Here is a 22,447-nt window from a genome sequence, read left to right on the forward strand (position 1 = left end):
CTGTACTCCAGCCTGAGTGACAGAGTGAGACTCTGTCTCAAGACAACAAAAACAAATGAAAAACCTATATCACATTCTGGAAAGACCTGACTTCCTCTCATCACATGACTTTGTCTATCTTAGGGCTGACCCTAAGGGAATATATCATAGCTAAAAATTCTGTCCTAAACAAAATTCAGAGGATATTGAGGGTAGGTCAAGCTTTATTTCTGCTTTCAGCGTCCTCTGTTTCCCATTCTCTCTCAAATGTTGTGCTTTTCAGAATGTGAAACTCTGACCCTGGAACCAGACTGCCTGATTACTAGCTTTGTGGTCTCAGGTAAATTGCTTAGCATCTCTGAGCTTCTGTTTCTTTATGTGTAAAATGACACAATAGCAATAAAGGTTGAGTATTCTTTATCTGAAATGCTTGGAACCAGAAGTGTTTCAGATTTTGGATTTTTAAAAAAGTTTTGGAATATTTGCATATATATATATAATGAAATATCTTGGGGAAAAGATCAAAGTCTAAACACAAAGTGTAGTTATGTTTCATATACACCTTATACACATAGCCTGAAAGTAATTTTATAAAAGATTTTAAATAATTTTATTCATTAAACAAAGTTTTGTCTGTGTTTTGACTACAACCTCATCACATGAGGTCAGTTGTAGAATTTTCCACTTGCAGCATGACATCGGAACTCAAAAAATTTCAAATTTGGTCAGGCATGGTGGCTCACGCCTGTAATCCCAGCACTTTGGGAGGCCAAGGCGGGTGGATCACAAGGTCAGGAGTTCGAGACCAGCCTGGCCAACATAGTGAAACCCCAACTCTACTAAAAATACAAAAATTAACTGGTCATGGTGGTGGGTGCCTGTAATCCCAGCTACTCCTGAGGCTGAGGCAGGAGAATTGCTTGAACCCAGGAGGCAGAGGTTGCAGTGAGCCAAGATCGTGCCGCCATTGCACTACAGCCTGGGCAACAAGAGTGAAACTCAGTCTCAAAAAATAAATAAATAAATAAAGTCACTTTTTATTACTTTGATGCTAACTAGGCAACTAAGGAGCTGTATTTCAGTGATGCATCAATTAATACTAGCAGAGAAATACTTCAAAACATGTTTTTTCACAAGGCACTATGGCTCATGCTTGCAGTCCCAGCACTCTGGGAGGTCAAGGTGGAAAGATTGCTTGAGCTCAGGAGTTTGAGACCAGCCTGGGCAACAGTGAGATCCTGTCTGTAGAATTTTTTAAAAGGCCGGTCATGGTGGCTCATGCTTGTAATCCAGCACTGTTGGAGACTGAGGTGGGCAGATCACTTAAGGTCAGGAGTTTGAGACCAGCTTGACCAAGATGGTGAAACCCCATCTCTACTAAAAATACAAAAATTAGTCAGGCGTGTTGGCGGGAGCCTGTAGTCCCAGCTATTCAGGAGGCTGAACCAGGAGAATTGCTTGAACCCAGGAGGCAGAGATTACAGTGAGCTGAGATCATGCCATGCACTGCAGCTTGGGCAACAGAGTAAGATGCTGTCTCCAAAAAAAATTAGGCATAGCGGTCCATGACTGTAGTCCTGGCTACTCCAGAGGCTGATGGGAGGACTGCTTGAGCCAGGAGGTTGAGGCTGCAGTGAGCCATGATTGCGCTACTACTCTCCAGCCTGGTCAACAGTGTGAAACCCTGTCTCTGAAAAAATCTTTTTTTTCTTTTTATAAACAGAATTTTTTCTTTTTTAATAGAGAGGGAATCTCACTGTTTTGGCTAGGTTGGTCTTAAACTCCTGGCCTCAAGTAATCCTCCCACCTTGGCCTTCCACATTGCTAGAATTATAGGCATAAGCCAGCATGCCCAGCTATAAATACTTTTTTTTTTTTGAGATGGAGTTTCACTCTCGTTGCCCAGACTGGAGTGCAATGGCACGATCTCAGCTCACTATAACCTCCGCCTCCCGGGTTCAAGCAATTCTCCTGCCTCAGCCTCCCGAGTAGCTGGGATTACAGGCATGCGCCACCACCCAGGCTAATTTTGTATTTTTAGTAGAGACGGGGTTTCTCCATGTTGGTCAGGCTGGTCTTGAACTCCTGACCTCAGGTGATCCGCCCACCTTGGCCTCCTAAAGTGCTGGGATTACAGGTGTGAACCACTGTGCCCAGCCAATAATTTTTTTTTTTAAAAAGAATCAGTTGATCCCATAAGCATTCTGTAGAGTGTCTCCTGTGTTTTTTCTTTTTCTTTTTCTTTTTTTTTTTTTTTTGCGACAGAGTCTTGCTCTGTCACCCGGGCTGGAGTGCAATGGCACAATCTCAGCTCACCGCAACCTCCGCCTCCCAAGTTCAAGCTATTCTCCTGGCTCAGCCTCCCGAGTAGTCGGGATTACAGGCACACACCACCAGGCCCAGGTCTCACTCTGTCACCCAGGCTGGAGTGCAGTGGCACAATCATGGTTCAGTGCAGCCTCAACCCCCGCAGGCTCAAGTGATCCTCCCATTTCAGCTTCCTGAGTAGCACGGACCACAGGTGCATGCCATTGTGTTCAGTTAATTTTTTCAAAAATAATTTTTTGGGGCCGGGCATGGTGGCTCATGCCTATAATCCCAGCACTTTGGGAGGCCGAGCCAGGCGGATCACCTGAGGTCAGGAGTTCAAGAGAAGCCTGATCACCATGGAGAAACCCTGTCTCTACTAAAGATACAAAATTAGCCAGGCATGGTGGCACGTGCCTGTAATCCCAGCTACTTGGGAGACTGAGGCAGGAGAATCGCTTGAACTTGGGAGGCAGAGGTTGCAGTGAGCTGAGATCGCGCCACTGCACTCCAGCCTGGGCAACAAGAGTGAAACTCCATCTCAAAATAAATAAATAAATAAAAATTAAAAAATAAAAATAATTTTTTGTAGAGACAGGGTCTCCCTATGTTGCCCAGGCTGGTCTCAAAGTCCTGGGCTCAAGGGATCCACCTGCCTTGGCCTCCCAAAGTGCTAAAATTACAGATGTGAGCCATTGTGCCCAGCCAGTGAGGGTGTTTTAATATGTATTTGTTTAATAAAGATAATTTTTTTAGTTCTGGAGATGAGAAGCTCAAGTATGAAAAGATAACAAGTACTCAATCTAGCAATGAATAAGAATTCTTTAAATGTGTACTGTCCAGTAAGATGGCCATTAGCTATTTAAATTTAAAGTAGGGCAGGGCGGGCCTAGTGGCTCAGGCCTATAATCCCGGCACTTTAGGAGGCCAAGTAGAGGATCACTTGAGGCCAGGAGTTGGAGACCAGCCCAGGCAACAAAGCCAGACCCCCATCTCTACAAAAATAAAGAATAAAAAGTTAGCTAACAATGATGGTATGTGCCTATAGTCCCAGCTACCTGGAAGGCTGAGGCAGGAGGATCACTTAAGCCCAGAAATTGAGGCTGCAGTGAGCCGTGATCGCACCACTGTACTCCATCCAGCCTGGTTGACAGAGCAAGATCCTGTCTCAAAAATAAGTAAATAGGCTGGGTGCAGTGGCTTATGTCTGTAATCCCAGCATTTTGGAAGGCCAAAGTGGGTGGATCACAAGGTCAAGAGGTCGAGACCATTCTGGCCAACATGGTGAAACCCCATCTCTACTAAAAATACAAAAATTAGCTAGGTGTGGTGGGGGGCGCCTGTAGTTTCAACTACTTGGGAGGCTGAGGCAGAACAATTGCTTGAACTCGGGAGGTGGAGGTTGCAGTGAGCTGAGATCGAGCCACTGCACTTCACCCTGGGTGACAGAATGAGACTTTGTCTCAAAAAAAAAAAAAAAAAAAAAAAAAAAGACAAGGCCTTGCTATGTTGCCCAGACGAGCTTGCAGTGAATATTTATAAGCACAGTCATAACACACTGCAGCCTTAAACTCTTTTTTTTGTTGTTGTTGTTTTGTTTTGTTTTGAGATGGAGTCTCACTCTGTTGCCTAGACTGGAGTGCAGTGGCGGGATCTTGGCTCACTGCAACCTCAGCTTCCTGGGTTCATGCAATTTTTCTGCCTCAGCCTCCCAAGTAGCTGAGACTATAGGCACCCCCCACCACGCCCAGCTAATTTTTGTATTTTTAGTAGTGATGGGGTTTCACCATATTGGTCAGGCTGGTCTTGAACTCCTGACCTCAGGTGTTCTGCCCACCTCAGCCCCCAAAGTGCTGGGACTGCAGGCATGAGCCACCTGTAATCCTTAAACTACAGCTACTCTTGAGCTCAAGTGAGGCTCCTGTCTCAGCCTCCTCAATAGCTAACTCTTATTTGTTACTCTTTTTAAATTTCATTTTATTTTATCTTGAGACAGGGTCTGTCTTTGTTGCCCAGGCTTGAGTGCAGTGGTGAAATATCAGCTTACTGCAACCTCTACCTCTCAGGCTCAAGCCATCCTCCCATGTCAGCCTCCGGAGTAGCTGGGACTATAGGCAAATGCCACCACACCCAGCTAATTTTTGTGTTTTCTGTAGAGACAAGGTTTTTCCATGTTGCCCAGGATGGTCTCAAACTCCTGAGCTCAAATGATCCACCCACTTGGGCTTCCCAAAGTGCTGGTGTTACAGGCATGAGCCACCATGTCTGGTCATTTGTTACTTTTTTTATTTTATATTTTTTGAGATGGAGTCTCAAAGCCTGGTGCCTGCCACCACACCTGGCTAATTTTTTGTATTTTCAGTAGAGACAGGGTTTCACCACGTTGGCCAGGCTGGTTTCAAACTCCTGACTTCAAGTGGTCCACCTGCCTTGGCCTCCCAAAGTGGACATTTGTTATTCTTAAACATTAAGATGAAATATTGATAACACTCTTTTTTGAGATTTATCTGATTTTCCTCTAATTTTGAACTTTTTATTATCTAGAAATTTAAATAGTTTATTTGATCTCATTTTCTGTCATTTACATTTTCTTCTATTCCATCAGCTCTAAGGAACTTATTATTATTTCCAAATATGTGTTTAGTTTTGTGCTATTTTTATTTATTTATTTATTTATTTATTTATTTATTTATTTATTTATTTTAGACAGAGTCTCGCTCTGTCGCCGAGGCTGGAGTGCAGTGGCATCACCTTGGTTCACTGCAACCTCTGCCTCTAGGGTTGAAGCAATTCTCCTGCCTCAGCCTCCCGAGTAACTGGGACTACAGGTGCCCGCCACTATGTCTGGCTAATTTTGTATTTTTTTCTTTTTTTTTTTTTTTTTTTTTGAGACGGAGTCTTGCTCTGCCGCCCAGGCTGGAGTGCAGTGGTGGGATCTTGGCTCACTGCAAGCTCCGCCTCCCAGGTTCAGGCCATTCTCCTGCCTCAGCCTCTCCAGTTGCTGGGACTACAGGCACCAGCCACCACGCCCGGCTAATTTTTTGTATTTTTAGTAGAGACAGGGTTTCACCATGGTCTGGATCTCCTGACCTCGTGATCCTCCCGCCTGGGCCTCCCAAAGTGCTGGGATTACAGGCTTGAGCCAGCGCTCCAGGCCTAATTTTATATTTTTAGTAGAGACGGTATCACCATGTTGGTCGTACTGGTCTCAAACTCCTGACCTCAGGTGATCTGCCCACCTTGTCCTCCCAAAGTGCTGGGATTACAGGTTTGAGCCACTGTGCCCAGCTTGGTTTTCTGCTAATTTTTAAGGATTTAAAACTATTTTAAGTATCCTGTTTTGGTGTCTGATTTTTTGTAGTAAGATAGATAAATCATTGTCTTTTCTCCTATCCACCGAGTTATCTAGTTATCTTAATGCCATTTAAAGATAATTGTCCTTTTTCTTTTTTTAAAAAAGCAAACACTTTATTTATTTATTTATTTGAGACAGGGTTTCACTCTGTTGCTCAGGCTGGAGTGCAGTGGTGCGATATTGGCTCACTGCAACCTCTGCCCCCCTGGGCTCAAGCAATTCTAGTGCCTCAGCCTCCCAAGTAGCTGGGATTACAGGCATGTGCCAATCACGCCCAGTTAAATTTTGTATTTTTAGTAGAGGAGGTTTTGCCCTCTACTAAAAATGGGGTTGGCCAGGCTGTTCTCAAACTCTTGACCTCAAGTGATCTGCCTGCCTCGGCTTGCCAAAGTGCGGGGATTACAGGCATGAGCCACTGTGCCTGGCCGGTAATTCTTATTTTTAATGAAAACCCTAGAAAGTAAGTAATTTTGATTATCTATTAGATGTGGAGCTCAGGACAAAGGACAAAGCTGTAGAGATAATACCAGACTTTTTTAGTACAGCCAGGAGGCACAGCTGGGCCAGGTAAGATCTTATATGTCCCCAGGCCTTATCACGGCCATGTATTTAGAGCGTGTGCCACATTTGGCCCAGAATGGCTTTGAATGCGGCCCAACACAAATTCATAAACTTCCTTAAAATTTTATGAAATTGTTCTGCAATTTTTTTTTTTTTTTTTTTTTTTTTAGCTCATCACCTGTCGTTAGTGTTAGTGTATTTTATGTGAGGCTCAAGACAATTCTTCTTCCAATGTGGCCCAGGGAAGCCAAAAGATTGGACACCCCTGGTTTATAGCCTAAAATCTAATGACTCTAAAATGTAAGTTCATAAACAAGCCAAACAATTATTAGAAACATTACAGAAGTCATAGTTTATGGCCTTAAAATATTCGGTAGAGCTAGTACTTGACCTATCTGACTAATAAAGGGACTAAATGTTTAAATTAAGTTTTGAAAATTTTAAAAATTTTATTAATAACTTAAAAATTATCTTTACTAACGATTATTAAAGTTGTCGATGAAAAGAGTCAAACTCTGTAAAATATTTGAAGAGATTTATTCCAAGCCAAATATGAGCGATAATGGCCCACGACACAGCCCTCAGGAGATCCTGAGAACATGTGCCCCAATCTTCCTTTTTCTATTGTTTTATGACAATTTATTTTTCAAACACTACCTTCTGTTAAGCAACTGTTATATTCAGCAATGAACTGTGATTCAGACGTTTCTTTGAGGTCATTAGAACCAGTGGTGTCCAGGAATTTTCACTGTCTTGAAAGAGTCCAGCTTTAACAGCAAAGCTTGGTATCCTTATTCTCTGTCACAAGGTAATTGTGGGTAGTGCACAGGAGTTTAGTTTTACTTGAAAGCTATAAATCTTATCTTAGTAAATAAAATAAAACTGGCTAATGATCACCAACCATATTTTCTTTTCTTCTAAGGAATGGGCTTGAAAAAGAAGAGGGGGTTTCTCACAACTGCACTAAAACAGCTTTTAAGCAGAAAGTGATCTTCGTCAACCAAGACAGATTCTCCTCATTAAACAATCACCTTCCTCAATTGAATCCTTTTATGTTACAATTGTTTCCACATCTAAAGAGCTCCATGAGAGATTATACCAAAAATATATTTGTGGCATGTTGCGGTGGCTCACGCCTGTAATCCTAGCACTTTGGGAGGCCGAGGTGGGTGGATCACTTGAGGCCAGGAGTTCGAGACTGGCCTGGCCAACATGACAATACCCTGTCTGTACTAAAAATACAAAAAAAATTAGCTGGGTGTGGTGGCGGGTGCCCGTAATCCCAGCTACTCAGGAGGGTGAGGCAGGAGAATCACTTGAACCCGCGAGGTAGAGGTTGCCGAGATTGTGCCACTGCACTCCAGCCTGTGCAACAAGAGTGAAACTCCATCTAGAATATATATATATATATATATATATATATATATAGAGAGAGAGAGAGAGAGAGAGAGAGAGAGAGTTGTTGTTTATACAAACAACAGTATAAAAGTACTTTATTTTCTGAAACAACCAAGTGTTGGCTTTCATTAAAGTGTGTCAGGGCAGGTTGGTGTCAGAGGAAATTTGCCCTAGCGCTGATCGTTTGTCCTCCATATACAGATCCAATAATCATTTGTAGAACATGGTAAAGCAGCTGGATGTATTGCTGAGGGAAGCCTAGCCTGGATAGCTGTAGATCATTTAATCACCTAGTGAAGGTAGAATTAGTGTGTTTAGATCTTAGTTGGGAAGCTTTGTTTGGAGATAAGTCTGGATTAGCTGTAGTGAATTGATGTGATCCAGGTTTTTGGCTCTGTTCGAGTTCAGCTGAAGCATAAAGGGATGGTCTTCATGGTTTCCTGAGGTTATCTACTTTTTTTTTCTTTTTTTGAAGAGATGGGGGTCTTGCTGTGTTCCCCAGGCTGTACTTGAATTCCTGGGCTCAGGCAATTCTACCTCAGCATCCTGAGGAGCTGGGAGGACAGGTGTACACCACTGCACTCATCCAGCTTACTTACTTTTCTTTTCTTTCTTTCTTTCTTTTTTTTTTTTTTTTTTTTGAGACAGTTTTGCTCTGTCGCCCAGGCTAGAGTGCAGTGGTGCAATCTCGGCTCACTGAAACCTCCCCATGCCTGGCTAATTTTTTTGTATTTTTAGTAGAGATGGGGTCTTACCATGTTGGCCAGGCTGGTGTTAGACTCCTAGACTCAAGTGATCCACCTGCCTCAGCCTCCCAACATGCTGAGATTACAGGCATGAGCCACTGCACCCGGCCGCTTTCCTACTTTTCTTATAGTGGAAATATCATAGACTCAGGTAAGTACCACTTAGTCAAAAGTGCCAGGAATTTAGTGAGCTACATCTCTTTGCATGAAACTGTGACTTCCTTTGAGAGGAGAACAGAGCCCCTGTGTTTTAGGTGTTTACAATTCAGCTGGAGAGACAAGACTTACACATACGAAAATTTAACTAGCAGTAAAAACTGTTTTATAAACTGGAACCAAATGATGGAACAGTGAGAGTTCAGAGAACACAGGGAGGGGTGTCAGTGTGGATTGGAGGAATCAGTAGCAGCTTCCTAGGTGAGGCTGCACACAACAGGCTCTTAAAAGATGAATGAGTGGGGAGGAGGGAAGAATGGAGAGCATTCAGGTGAGAAGTAGTCTAAAGGAGTATAAAGGAGGCCAGGGCCCGGCGCGGTGGCTCGCGCCTGTAATCCCAGCGCACTGGGAGGCTGAGACAGGTGGATCACCTGAGGTGAGGGGTTCGAGACCAGCCTGACCAACATGAAGAAATCCCGTTTCTACTAAAAATACAAAATTAGCCAGGCGTGGTGGCGCATACCTGTAATCCCAGCTATATGGGAGGCTGAGGCAGGAGAATCACTTGAACACGAGAGGTGGAGGTTGCAGTGAGCCGAGATCGTGCCATTGCACTCTAGCCTGGGGCAACAAGAGTGAAACTCCATCTCAAAAAAAAAAAAAAAAAAGCATAAAGGAGGCCAGGCATGGTGGCTCATTCCTGAAACCCAGTGCTTTGAGAGGCCAGGGTGGGGTGATCACTTGAAGCCAGGAGTTTGAGACCAGCCTGAGCAAAATAACAGGACCCATCTCTACAAAATAAAATAAAATAAAATAAAATGAAATAAAATTAGCTGGGTGTGGTGGTGTGCACCTGTAGTCCTAGCTGCTCGAGAGGCCTAGGTGGGAGGATCACTTGAGCCCAAGAGTTCAAGGCTGCAGTGAGCTAAGATCACACCACTGCACCCCAAGCTGGGCAACAGAGTGAGACCCTGTCTAAAAAAATAAAAATGGAAAAAATAAAGGGACATGGAGGAACAAAATGTGCTGAAACAGCATCAATTTAGCTAAGACAGGCTGGTGTAGAGAAGATTAGAGGGAGGAACTTTGAGAGTAACTACAAATAGCCTTAAATACCAGACTTTTTCCCTGAATAATGAAAGGAAAACTAAGTTTATTCCCTTATTAATCTTATTCAACAGCTCTTTGAAATTGAAAGCCAGATATCATTTTAGATTCATTGGAATTTTGCCCTGTTTTTTTCTTGAGCGGGATAACAGTGAGAGGTTCATTTGGATTTTTTAAGAACACAAGAAAGGTGAAACACAGAGGACTTTGAGGGCACTGAAACTACTCTGTATGATACTATACAGGTGGATACCTGTCACATTTGTCCAAACCCGCAGAATGTACAACACCAAGAGTTAGCGCTGGTATAAACTATGTTTGTGTAATAATGATGTATCAATGTTGGTTCATTGATTATAACAAATGTACCACTCTGGTGGGGGATATTAATAATGGGAAGTTTGTGCAGGTGTGAGGGAAGAAGGTATATGAGAAATCTCTGTACTTACTCAATTTTGCTGTGAACCTAAAACTGCTCTTAAAAAAAAAAAAGGCTTTTAATCAATTGATGAACCAACACTGATTATCATTATTGTGCAAACATAGGTTATACCAGGGTTCACTCTTGATGTTGTTACATTCTGTGGGTTTGGACAAATGGGACAGGTATCCACCTGTATAACATTATATACTAATAAAGTAGTTTCACTGCCCTCAAATAGATAGTAAAAATAGCCTGTAACCCCAGCACCTTGGGAAGTCGAGGCTGGTGGATTGCTTGCATCCAGGAGTTTGAGAGCAGCCTGGGCGACATAGCGAGACTCTGTCTCTACAAGAAAATAAAAATAAAATAGTCTGGTGCAGTGGCGCATGCCTGTAATCCCTGCTACTTGGAGGCTGAGGTGGGAGGATCACTTGAGCCCAGGAGGTTGAGGCTGCAGTGAACCGTGATCACACTACTGCACTTGGCAAGACGCTGTCAGAGAAGAAAAGAAAAGAAAAGAGAAAAGGAAAGGAGGAAGGAAGAGAGGGAAAGGAGGAAGGAAGAGAGAGAAAGAAGAAAGAAAGAGAGAAAAAAGAAAGAAAGAAAGGAAAGAAAGAAAGAGAAAGAAAGAAAAAGAAAGAAAACACAAGAGACTAATAGATCTATATAGGTTTCTTTCTCTTAAAAATTTAAATCAAGGAAGTAACCTCTTCAGGTAGGCCCATGTGTAGTGGGGAAAACGGGAGCTTGAATGGCTGGAGGGGTTATCCACCAGTTGAAGATAGGCTGTGATTCCCTCTACCCCTGCAACATGACTCTGACCCCTTGAGGACTGCTTTTGAGGACTAAAAATTGCCCTCAGTTGAGAACCACTGGTCTAGACATGCACTGTCCAGTATGGTAACCACTAAATACATGTGGCTATTTAAACAAATTTAAATTAAGATTAGAAAGCTCAGTTTCTTAGTCACACTAGACACATTTCAAGTGCTCAAATAGCCACATGAGGGGACAGTGCAGCTGTAGGCTATTCCATCATGCCAGAAAGTTCTGTTGGTTGGACAATGCTGGTCTGCACTGACTTCTGTTTGTTTCTCAGGAAGATCACAACTTGAATAAACCAGATACCTTTTCAAAGAAAAAAATTAAATTGAGATAACCAAGGTGAACTTTTATTTTAATTTTTTTTTGAGACAAGGTCTTGCTCTGTCGCCATGCTGGAGTGCAATGGTGGGATCATAGCTCACTGCAACCTCAGCCTCCTCTGCTGGGACTATAGGCATGTGTCACCATGTCTGGCTAATTTTTACATGTTTACAAATTTTTATGTATGTAGAATCAGGGATTTACCATGTTGCCCGGGCTGGTCTCCAACTCCTGGCCTCAAGCGTTCTTCTCACAGTGACCTCCCAAAGTGCTGGAATTATCGGTGTGAGCCACTACACAGGTGTGGCCTCATTTTTTAATCTGTGATTTAAAAGCTAATCTCTGCCTTTTTTCTTTTTTTTTTTTTTTTTTGAGACAGGGTCTTGCTCTGTTGCCCAGGCTGGAGTGCAGTGACACGATCCCGGCTCACTGGAACCTCCACCTGCTGGTTTCAAGCCATTCTCCTGCAGGTGTGTGCCATCATGCCCAGCTAATTTTTTTGTTTGTTTGTTTGTTTTTGTTTTTGGTAGGGATGGGGTTTTACCATGATGTTGCCCAGCCTGGTCTTAAACTCAAGAGATCCGCCCGCCTCAGCCTCCCAAAATGCTGGGATTATAGATGTGAGCCACTGCATTTGGCCTAAAAGCTCATCTCTGCTTCTTTAAAACCATACTCTTAGAAATAATTTGACTAGGCTGGGCGCAGTGGGTCACACCTATAATCCCAGCACTTCGGGAGGCAGAGACGGGATCACGAGGTCAGGAAATCGAAACACGGTGAAACCCGTCTCTACTAAAAATACAAAAAAAAAAAAAAATTAACCGGGCGTGGTGGCAGGCGCCTGTAGTCCTAGCTACTCAGGAGGCTGAGGAAGGAGATTGACATGAACCCGGGAGGCAGGCTTGCAGTGAGCCGAGTTCGTACCACTGCACTCCAGCCTGGGTGACAGAGCGAGACTCTGTCTCAAAAAAATAAAAATAAAAAAAGAAATAATTTGACTAGTGGTAGCCTAAAAATTATATTTCTGTTATTTGTTAACTGGGTTGTCATCTTTCAAATATACCTTAAAATATATCATCTCAGCCATGATGCGTCCTTCACTCACCAAGTTCTATTTGTCAACTAGTCACATATGTCAGTGTTTTACTCTGCAAAGCAAGTTACAGTGCTTCTATTTCCTGCCACCTGGGCACTTACAGTTCTACATTTGGCAAGCTGATGCAGAGATCCCTGGAAACTCAACAGCTGGAGGCAGCAGGTTAGATCTCAGGCAGGATGAGGTTTTCCTTACGTTTTTTGATGTTAGTTTTTGGTTCACCTCAATTCTCTCTCTGGTTGAGAAAATTCAGGCGCACAGTTCAGGAACTCAAGGAGTTTGTAATGAGACCTAAGAGGTGGCAAAGGACTACATTTGTTTATTTTGTCTATCTGTCTTGTGTCACAAAGTTCTCTCATCTCAGACTTCTTATAAACATTTTGACATTCTGTTGAATTTTTCCAAATTTCTTCCATCTGGGAAAGTGGAGTATTTTCGAGACAACTGTGACCATCTTGTCCACCTTCAAACTCTGAATAGTCAGTTGCTAACCAGAGAAAAAAGTGTAACATACACTTGCTGAGTTGAGTCATGCAGATTTTCTGTTTTGAAAGAACATTAACAAACAAAGTGGTCATTGATACTAATGAAATACAAGGAGAAATGATTATTTCTGTCACCAGCTGTCAAAATTATTTTTGTTGTTTATAAAGTCTCAATCCTCCAGGGACTGTTCCATAATCATGCAATATGTTCAAGAGGAAAAGCCTGCATGCTCACACATGGGCTGCCGGCCAGTGTTCTCCCGTGGGGCTCTTATCTGCAAAGGCTATTGAAGCTAAATGACATCACCTGTGGCCAGCAGGACCCTACTGTCCTGCAGAGGCTTGACACATTGTTTTCATATGGTACCCCTAAGCCATTGGAACTTGGAGTCTATAATGCCTTCTTTTGATCAAATGCCATATTTCTAAGATTCTGGGACGTCATAAAGAAAGGAGCTCTTTCAGGAACTGTTTAAAGTTGAGTTTCAAGGTGAATGCTACATCTCATGATGTTATCATGTTTATTTTATACCTCTCGTAAGGACACTGGCACTTTTAGGGAAACTTAGCTAATGGATTTAGATAGGATTACTTTTTACATTTTTGGTTCTCTCTCTTTCCTGCTTTTTTTTTCTTCTCTCTACATTCAATGTTTATTTTATTATTATTATTATTATTATTATTATTTTACTTTATTTTTTTGAGACAGAGTCTCACTCTGTTGCCCAGGCTAGAGTGCAGTGGCATGATCTCGGCTCACTGCAACCTTCTCCTCCTGGGTTCAAGTGATTCTCCTGCCTCAGCCTCCTGAGTAGCTGGAACTACAGGCATGTGCCACCATGCCTGGCTAATTTTTTGTATTTTTATTAGAGACAGGGTTTCGCCATGTTGGCCAGGCTGGTCTCAAATTGCTGACCTCAAGTGATCCGCCCGCCTTGGCTTCCCAAAGTGCTGGGATTACAGGTGTGAGCCGCGGCGCCTGGCCTTGAAAATTCCCTAATTATTGAGGAAGGAGAAAAAATATTTTGCTCACTGTCAGTAGAAAAGAAGCTCCGCTAGCCAGATTTACACATACAAAGTAAAGTCAAGAGTTTAAGGAACTGAAAGATTAACGTTCTCTTGAAACAGATATTTGAGGTCAAAGTGGGTTTTTTTTTTTTGCATCTGAATTCTCTGGTTAATTGCCACAATACCTGCTTTTAACTTGCTCATGGGGGATTTAACCCATTGAAATGGAGCAGCTGAGCGCGGTGACTCATGTCAGTAATCCCAGCACTTTGGGAGGCTGAGGCAGGAGTTCAAGACCAGCCTGACCAACATGGTGAAGCCCCGTCTCTACTAAAGATAAAAAAAATTAGCCAGGTGTGGTGGTGGGAACCTGTAATTCCAGCTCTTTGGGAGGCTGAGGCAGGAGAATCGCTAGAACCCCGGAGGCAGAGGTTGCAGTGAGCTGAGATCGCGCCATTGCACTCCAGCCTGGGCAACAAGAGCAAAACTCCGTCTCAAAAAAAAAAAAAAAAAAAAAAAAGGAGCAATTGAGAAATGGGCTTCAGACTTCAGACTTCAGGCACTGTGGGCCCACTGCCTCGGGTTACTCAGGTCCTGCATTTGCTCATTAGATCATACATCTTTATTGGGCACCCACCTCCTGCCAGGCACTGTCTGAGACCTGGTCCTGCAACAGGGAACTAGACAAACTAGGTGCTTGCTCTCATGGGGTTTATATTCAAGTGGGATAGAGAGCAGAAAGAAATAATCAAGATTTTTAGAAGTGTGTGGTTATTATCAGATGGGTGGTTACATCACTGTGGAGGGCAGGGAGTCTGTGGATCTTGCTTTAGAAGGAGTGATCAGGGAAGGCCCCTCGAGGGAGCTCCAGTGAGAAGCAGCTGGCTATGTAAATATGTGGGGAAAACTGGGTTTCAGGCAGAGGGGACACCAAGTGTAAAGATCCTGATTCCGGAAAGGTTGGCTGTGTGATCTACTGGATTTCCTCCATTTTACTTAATCTTCTGTTTGTTAATCTAGGCAGATACAATACACAATTATCTGGGGAGTAGATGATATTAGCCATAGTCCTTGGAGATGAAAAAGGACTTTGCCTTCTTCCATTACTCTGCACAGACGTCAGTCTCATCTAAGAGATGGTGGGAGGGGAAAGCTTTTAAGAGGGCCTGACAGCCTTAAGGAGCACGTTTTGATTTTCCTTGAGTGCTAATGTTAGCACAAATACTGGCTGTGCTGCCAGCATGTTTCCACACACGTGGCTACAGGGATGATGGAGTTAGTCATTTATTGATTTGAGTTAGTTGCAACATTTTTTCCTTTTAACTAGAAAACTCACGTTCTGACAATTTCTTTCCGGAAGTTCCCTAGGGAGGGCATTTTTATGAGAATCACCTTCTGTCTTGATTTCTCACAGGTTGATGCTCAGGAAAGCAGTCAGATTGACTAGGTGGTTCACATTCTTCATTGGGTAATTTTAAATGGGACCAATGAACAAACAAAATAGATTTTAAAATTTATTTATATTTATATTTATTTATTTATTTATTTATTTATTTAGAGAACGAGTCTCGCTCTGTCTCACAGGCTTGAGTGCAGTGGCACGATCTTGCAATTCTCCTGCCTCAGCCTCCCTAGTAGCTGGGACTACAGGCAGGTGCTGCCGCGCCCGGCTAATTTTTTGTCTTTTTAGTAGAGACAGGGTTTCATCGTGTTAGCCAGAATGGTCTCAATCTCCTGACCTCGTGATCCACCGGCCGCAGCCTCCCAAAGTGCTGGGATTACAGGCGTGAGCCTCCACGCCTGGCTACAAAATAGATTAAAAAAAAAAAAAAAGATCACTTATTTCTAACTAACCCTTGGGAATGCTCAGATTTCTAGGCTTTGTTTAATTTATTTGTTTTTAAGTTATTTTTTTTATTTTTTTATTTTTTTGAGATGGAGTCTCCCTCGGCTCACTGCAACCTTTGCCTCCTGGGTTCAAGCAATTCCTGTGTCTCAGCCTCAGGAGTAGTTGGGATTACAGGTGTGAGCCATCGTGCCTAGCTTCAGATTTCCAGCCTTTGAATGGATCATTCTGCATACTCATAGTGTTGAAGAATATTAAATTTGCCTCATGCATGCAGAGTTTTTCTTCTTTGCACTTGTATAAGTACTTTCAATAATACCTAGCAGTAAAGGTCCTTCAATAAAATAAACATCAGCTGAATAGATTAATGGCAGAAAAATCTAAAAGACAGCCTTCCTCTAACTCCTCCTCTATGTGATTTTCTCCTTCAAGAAAGACAACCCTGAGAATTCTGACTGACTCACAGAGAGGTAGCCTACTGTAGACTGCTTTTCTCCTCTTTTTTTTTTTTTTTTTTTTTGAGATGGTGTCTCACTCTGTCGCTCAGGCTGGAGTGCAGTAGCGCAATCTCAGCTTACCGCAACCTCCGCCTCCTGGGTTCAAGCAATTCTCTGCCTCAGCCTCCTGAGTAGCTGGAATTACAGGCGCCCACAACCACGTTTTTTTCTTTTTTTCCTTTTTTAAATCTCCTTTCAAGAAAAATCTTTTTCTACTTTTACTATAGATGGACAAGTGAGCTGAGTGGTAAAGAATGTTCTTATATTTAAGTTATGGGTGAAAATTCACCAAATCAGGAGTGAATGAAATTGTTTGCCCTCTCGGATATTTGATTTCATTAGAAATGTCAATCCTTAGCATTATTTTAATTTTTTTCTTTCATTGTTTTTTATCAGGAAGAACTGAAGCATTATTTTATTTTATTTATTTATTTTTGAGAGGGGTCTTACTTTGTTGCCCAGGCTGGAGTACAGTGGCATGAACATGGCTTACTGCAGCCTTGAGCTGCTGGGCTCAAGTGATTCTCCCACCTCAGCCTCCCGAGTAACTGGGACTATGAGTATGTGCCACGGTGCCTGGTTAATTTTTTTATTTTTTTTTTAAGAGACAGGATCTTTCCTTCCTTCCTCCTTCCCCCTCCCTTCCTCCCTTTTCTTTCTTTCCTTCCTTCCTTCCTTCCTTCCTTCCTTCCTTCCTTCCTTCCTTCCTTCCTTCCTTCCTTCCTTCCTTCCTTCCTTCCTTCCTTTCTTCTTTCTCTCTCTCTCTCTTTCTTTCTTTTCATAGTCTCGCTCTGTCCCCCAGACTGGAGTACAGTGGGGTGATCTCAGCTCAATGCAAGCTCCGCCTCCCAGGTTCACGCCATTCTTCTGCCTCTGCCTCCTGAGTAGCTGGGACTACAGGCGCCCGCCACCATGCCTGGCTAATTTTTTGTATTTTTAGTAGAGAGAGGATTTCCCTGTGTTAGCCAGGATGGTCTCGATCTCCTGACCTCGTGATCCGCCCGCCTCAGCCTCCCGAAGTGCTGGGATTACAGGCGTGAGCCACCGCGCCCAGCCGAGACAGGATCTTTCTATGCTGCCCAGGCTGGCCTCAAACTCCTGGGCTCAAGTGATCCTCCTGCCTCAGCCTCCCAAAGGGCTGGGATTGCAGGTGTGAGCCGCAGTGCCTGGTCTGAAGTGTTATTTTAAATGATCATAAACAATGAAAATTAAATGACATGTAAAGCAAAAAGCAGAGCACCAGGAACATAGATCTTCATGTTAGTTTCTTGACCTTTTTTTCCTCCCTTAACTTGGTTTATCCCTTTATAATCTGGCTAAAATCTTCGTTCGTGTCTTCTCCCTGGCCCTTGCTGCCTTCCCTTGTCGAGCCTTCGACCATGGAAGCTTCTCACCATTCCCTGTCCCCTTCCTGACTCCTGGCTCTTCCCTCTTTCAGGAACGCCGTTTCTCCCTTCTTCACTCAGGAATCCTGCTCATTCTTCAAGATCCTAAAGCTCCATCATCCCTCCTTGGCAGAGCTCATTTATTATTCTGAACTCTGGTAGCATTTTGGTCATATCCTATAACATTCATGATATTATTTTTTCCTCCATCTTTCTCTCCACTTTTACAAGTTCCAAGTGAACTCTCCTGTATACTGCAGGATGCCTGCTCAGCTTCTCTACTGCACAATGCCTGCTCAGCTTCTCTGCTTGAATATCTAACAGCCCCCACTTCACATGCCCAAAACTGATCTCAGGACCACCCCCACTCCCACCTCAATTCTGTCCTCTCACAGTCTTCTCTACTTGGGTTGATGCCAACCTCATTCTTTCTGTTGGTGACATCCTTCTCATCCTCTTCCCCTTATAATTCACCCCAATCTGTCAGGACATCCTGATGACTCTACCTTCCAAATACATGCAGAATCTCAGTACTTACCACTAACTCTGGTACGTATCACCATCATCTTCCATCTGTTTTTTTTTTTTTTTAATTTTTATTTTAAATAATGGTTGCCTAACGGGTCTCCTTCCCTTACCAATTTGTTATCAGGAAAACAACTGAATGGATTCTTAAATATACATCTATATATCTACATCTCTATATATGACAGAACATGTCATTCTCCTGCTCAGCAGGGGCTCCCATTTCACCTAGTAAAAGCCAAAGCTCTCACAATGGCCTGTATCTACAGGGACCTACTTGATTTTTGCCTCTCCTTCACCCTACCTTTAACTCTCTCGTCTCATCTTGTACTCCTTCCCATCTTATTCAAGCCACTGTCCCCTTGGCTGCTCTTGGGCTAGATATGCTCCTGCCCCAGGTCCTTTGTATTGGCTATTCCCTACCTAGATGATTGCATGGTTTGCTCTTTCACCTCCTTTAAGTCTTTGCTCAAATAGCACCTTGTCAAGGAGGCTTACCCTTACCACCCTATTTAAACTTGCAACCCATTCCCCTACACTTCCAATCCCCCTTACCCTATGCTGTTTTGTCCTTTAGCATCTGTCATTGTCAAACAGTCAACATGTCAAGCATTTTACTGGGCACTGTGGCTCATGCCTGTAATTCTGTGCTTTGGGAGGCTGAGGTGGGAGCATTGCTTGAGCCTAGGAGTTTGAGGCTGCAGTGAGTATAATCACGCCACTGCACTCCAGCCTCAGTAACAGAGCAAGACCCTGACTCCAAAAACAAAACAAAACAAAAACAACTGTGGCATTTATTTCTCCCTCTGTTGCCCAGGTTGGAGTGCAGTAGCACAATGTCAGCTCACTGCAACCTATACTTCCCATGCTCGAGCGATCCTCCCACTTCAACCTCCCCAGTAACTGGGACTATAACTGCGACCATGCCTGGCTAATTCTTTCTTTTTTTTGAGACAGAGTTGCTCTGTCACCCAAACTGCAGTGCAGTGGGGCAATCTTGGCTCACTGCAACCTCTGCCTCCTGGGTTCAAGAGATTCTCATGCTCCCACCTCCCAAATAGCTGGGATTACAGGTATGTGCCATCAGTTTTTTGTATTTTTGGTAGAGACAGGGTTTCACCATGTTGCCCAGGTTAGTCTTGAACTCCTGAGCTCAGGCCATCCATCTGCCTTGGCCTCCCAAAGTGTTGGGATTATAGGCATGAGGCACCATGCCCAGTCAACTATAGCTTTTCTAATAGGTTGGTGCAAAAGTAATGGCTGTTTTTGCGATTTTTTTTTTTTTTTTTAGATGGGGTCTCACTCTGTCACCCAGGCTAGAGAGCAGTGGCGCCATCTCAGCACACTGCAACCTCCTCCTCCAAGGTTCAAGCAATTCTCCTGCCTTAGTCTCCCAACTAGCTGGGATTACAGGGGTGTATCACCACACCCGGCTAATTTTTGTATTTTTAGTAGAGATGGGGTTTCACCATGTTGTCCAGGCTGGTCTCGAACTCCTGACCTCAGGTGATCCACCTTGGCCTCCCAAAGTACTGGGATTACAGGTGTGAGGCACCATGCCTGGCTGTTTTTTGCAAATTTTAATGACAGAAACTGCTATTACTTTTGCACCAACTTAATATATACATTATGTTTGTGGCCTGTCTTTCTTCCATTATATTATAAGCTCCACAAGAACAGGGATCTTTGACTGTTTTATTGACTGCTGTACCCCCAGTGCTTGGAACAGTGCCTGGCGTATAGTAAGCACTCAAATTTTTGACTGAATTAAGGAATTTGACAGTGATTTCTGTAGCTACTCTATGTCCTCCTATGTGACCAAAATGAACATTTAGCACCTGTGGGTGCCAGTCACAAGGACTATACTAGTAAGCAAAGTTGAAAGCTTCCTGCCCTAAAAATACCTTTTATTAAGCATTTCTATATGGCAGGCACTACACTAAGGGCTTCATGGATTTATTTATTTATTTTTATTTTTATTATTTTTTTTGAGACAGAGTCTTACTCTGTCACACAGGCTAGAATGCAGTGGTGGGATTTTGGCTCACTGCAATCTCTGCCTCCTGGGTTCAAGCGATTGTTTTGCCTCAGCCTCCTGAGTAGCTGGGATTACAGGTGCCCACCACCACCAGCTACTTTTTGTATCTTTAGTAGAGATGGGGTTTCACCATCTTGGCCAGGCTGGCCTTGAACTCCTTACCTCATGATCCACCTGCCTCGGCCTCCCAAAGTGCCAGGATCACAGACGTGAGCCACCGCACCCAGCGTTTTTTTTTTTTTTTTAGACAGAGTTTCGCTCTTGTTGCCCAGGCTGGAGTGCAATGGCGAGATCTTGGTTCACTGCAACCTCCGCCTCCCGGATTCAAGTGATTCTCCTGCCTCAGCTTCCTGAGTAGCTGGGATTACAGGTGCCTGCCACCATCCCTGGCTAACTTTTTGTATTTTTAGTAAAGACCATTTGACCATGTTGGCTGACCTCAGGTGATCTACCTGCCTCAGCTTCCCAAAGTGCTGGGATTACAGGCGTGAGCCACCGCTCCCAGCCATGGATCATATTTTGTTTAATCCTCACAATTACCCTAAGAGGTAGGTGCTAGTATCACTTTCATTGCAGATGATGAAACTGAAGTGCTGAGAGGATGAGTAACTTGTTCAAGGTCACAGAGCAAGTAAGTGGCAAAGCTAGGGTTTGAACCCAGGCAGTATGATTTCACAGTACTGTAAGTTAGTATATTGCCTCAAGGTAGTTACAAGGTGATGTGGGAGCCAGACTTCAAATAATCACCACACAAACATGTATTTGTTTTAGTTAATTAATTAATTAATTTTTGAGATGGAGTTTCGCTCTTGTTGCCCAGGCTGGAGTGCAATGGCGTGATCTGGGGTCACTGCAACCTCTGCCTCCTGGGTTCAAGAGATTCTTCTGCCTCAGCCTCCTGAGTAGCTGGGATTGCAGGCACCTGCCACTATGCCTGGCTTTTGTTCGTATTTTTAGTAGAGATGGGGTTGTGCCATGTTGGCCAGGCTGGTTTCGAACTCCTGACCTCAGGTAATCCTCCCGTCTTGGCCTCCCAAACTGCTGGGATTATAGGTGTGAGCCACTGCATGGGCCATTTATTTTAAAAGGCTCATATTTAAAGTTAAAATCACCTCTTCTTTTTTCTGATAGGTTCATGTTTATACCACATGCATTTTCAGTTTTCTATAAAGGTGTATTTTAAGTTCTGTATGTGTCTTTCTCTCCTTCACTAAATTGCAAGCTGCTAGAGGCCAGATGCTAGTCTGTACATCCAGGTATTCCACACCTCAGAGTTCTGTATAGAGTCAGGTTCAGCACATGCTTGTTTGGTTTAATCAATTTTGCTCATCTCCCCTGGACAATTTTTGTTTTCCAAATATAGATGGATTACAGGTGTAGTGGCTCATGCCTGTAATCCTGGCACTCTGGGAGGCTGAAGCAGGAGGATCTCTTGAGCTCAGGAGTTCAAGACCAGCCTGGTCAACATAGTGAGACCCTATCTCTACAAAAAAACAAACCAACCAAGACAAATATAGACAAGCCACAGAACCCTTTTCTTGTGAGGGAAGATGTAGAATCTATTCTTTTAGAAATAAGTTTGAGACCTGGTGCAGTGGCTCACACCTGTAATCCCAACACTTTAGGAAGCTGAAGCAGGAGGATTGCTTGAGATCAGCCTGGGCAACATAATGAGACCTTGTCTCTACAAAAAATAAAAGCAATTAGCTGGGCATGGTAGCATGGACCTGTAGTCCCAGCTGCTTGGGAGGTTTGCTTGAGCCTGGGATGTTGAGGTCGTAAGTGAGTCATGGTTGTACCACTGTGCCCTAGCCTGGGTGACAGAGCAAGACCCTGTCTCAATTAAAAAGAAAAAAGAGGTTTGAGAATGTGTGTAGGGTGTAGAAAAAGCCAAGAAAAAAAAAAAAAAACTAAACAAATTACAAAGATAATTAACTTAGGAGGGAAACTGCAAAATACTTAATGATGTGGAAATAAAATTCTGGCAATAGTTAAACTATTTTGCTATATAAATTTTAAAGGTTAGTGAAACTGCCAACTTAATATGAACATAGTGTTTCCACACAAAATGTTTAAAATGGAATCTTCTAATGTAGGCCCTATTAAACAATTTACTTAGAATATTGATTTTCTGCCAGGCACAGTGGCTCATGCCTATAATCCCAGCACTTTGGGAAGCCGAGGTGGGTAGATCACGAAGTCAAGAGATCGAGACCATTTTGGCCAACACGGTGAAATCATGTCTCTACTAAAAATACAAAAGTTAGCTGGGTGTGGTAGCGCGCTAGTCCCAGCTACCCGGGAGGCTGAGGTGAGAGAATGGCTTGAACCTGGTTGCAGTGAGCTGAGATCGTACCACTGCTCTCCAGCCTGGCAACAGAGTGAGAC

Source organism: Papio anubis, chromosome 1 (assembly GCF_008728515.1).
Source record: "Papio anubis isolate 15944 chromosome 1, Panubis1.0, whole genome shotgun sequence".
Taxonomy (NCBI): Eukaryota; Metazoa; Chordata; class Mammalia; order Primates; family Cercopithecidae; genus Papio; species Papio anubis.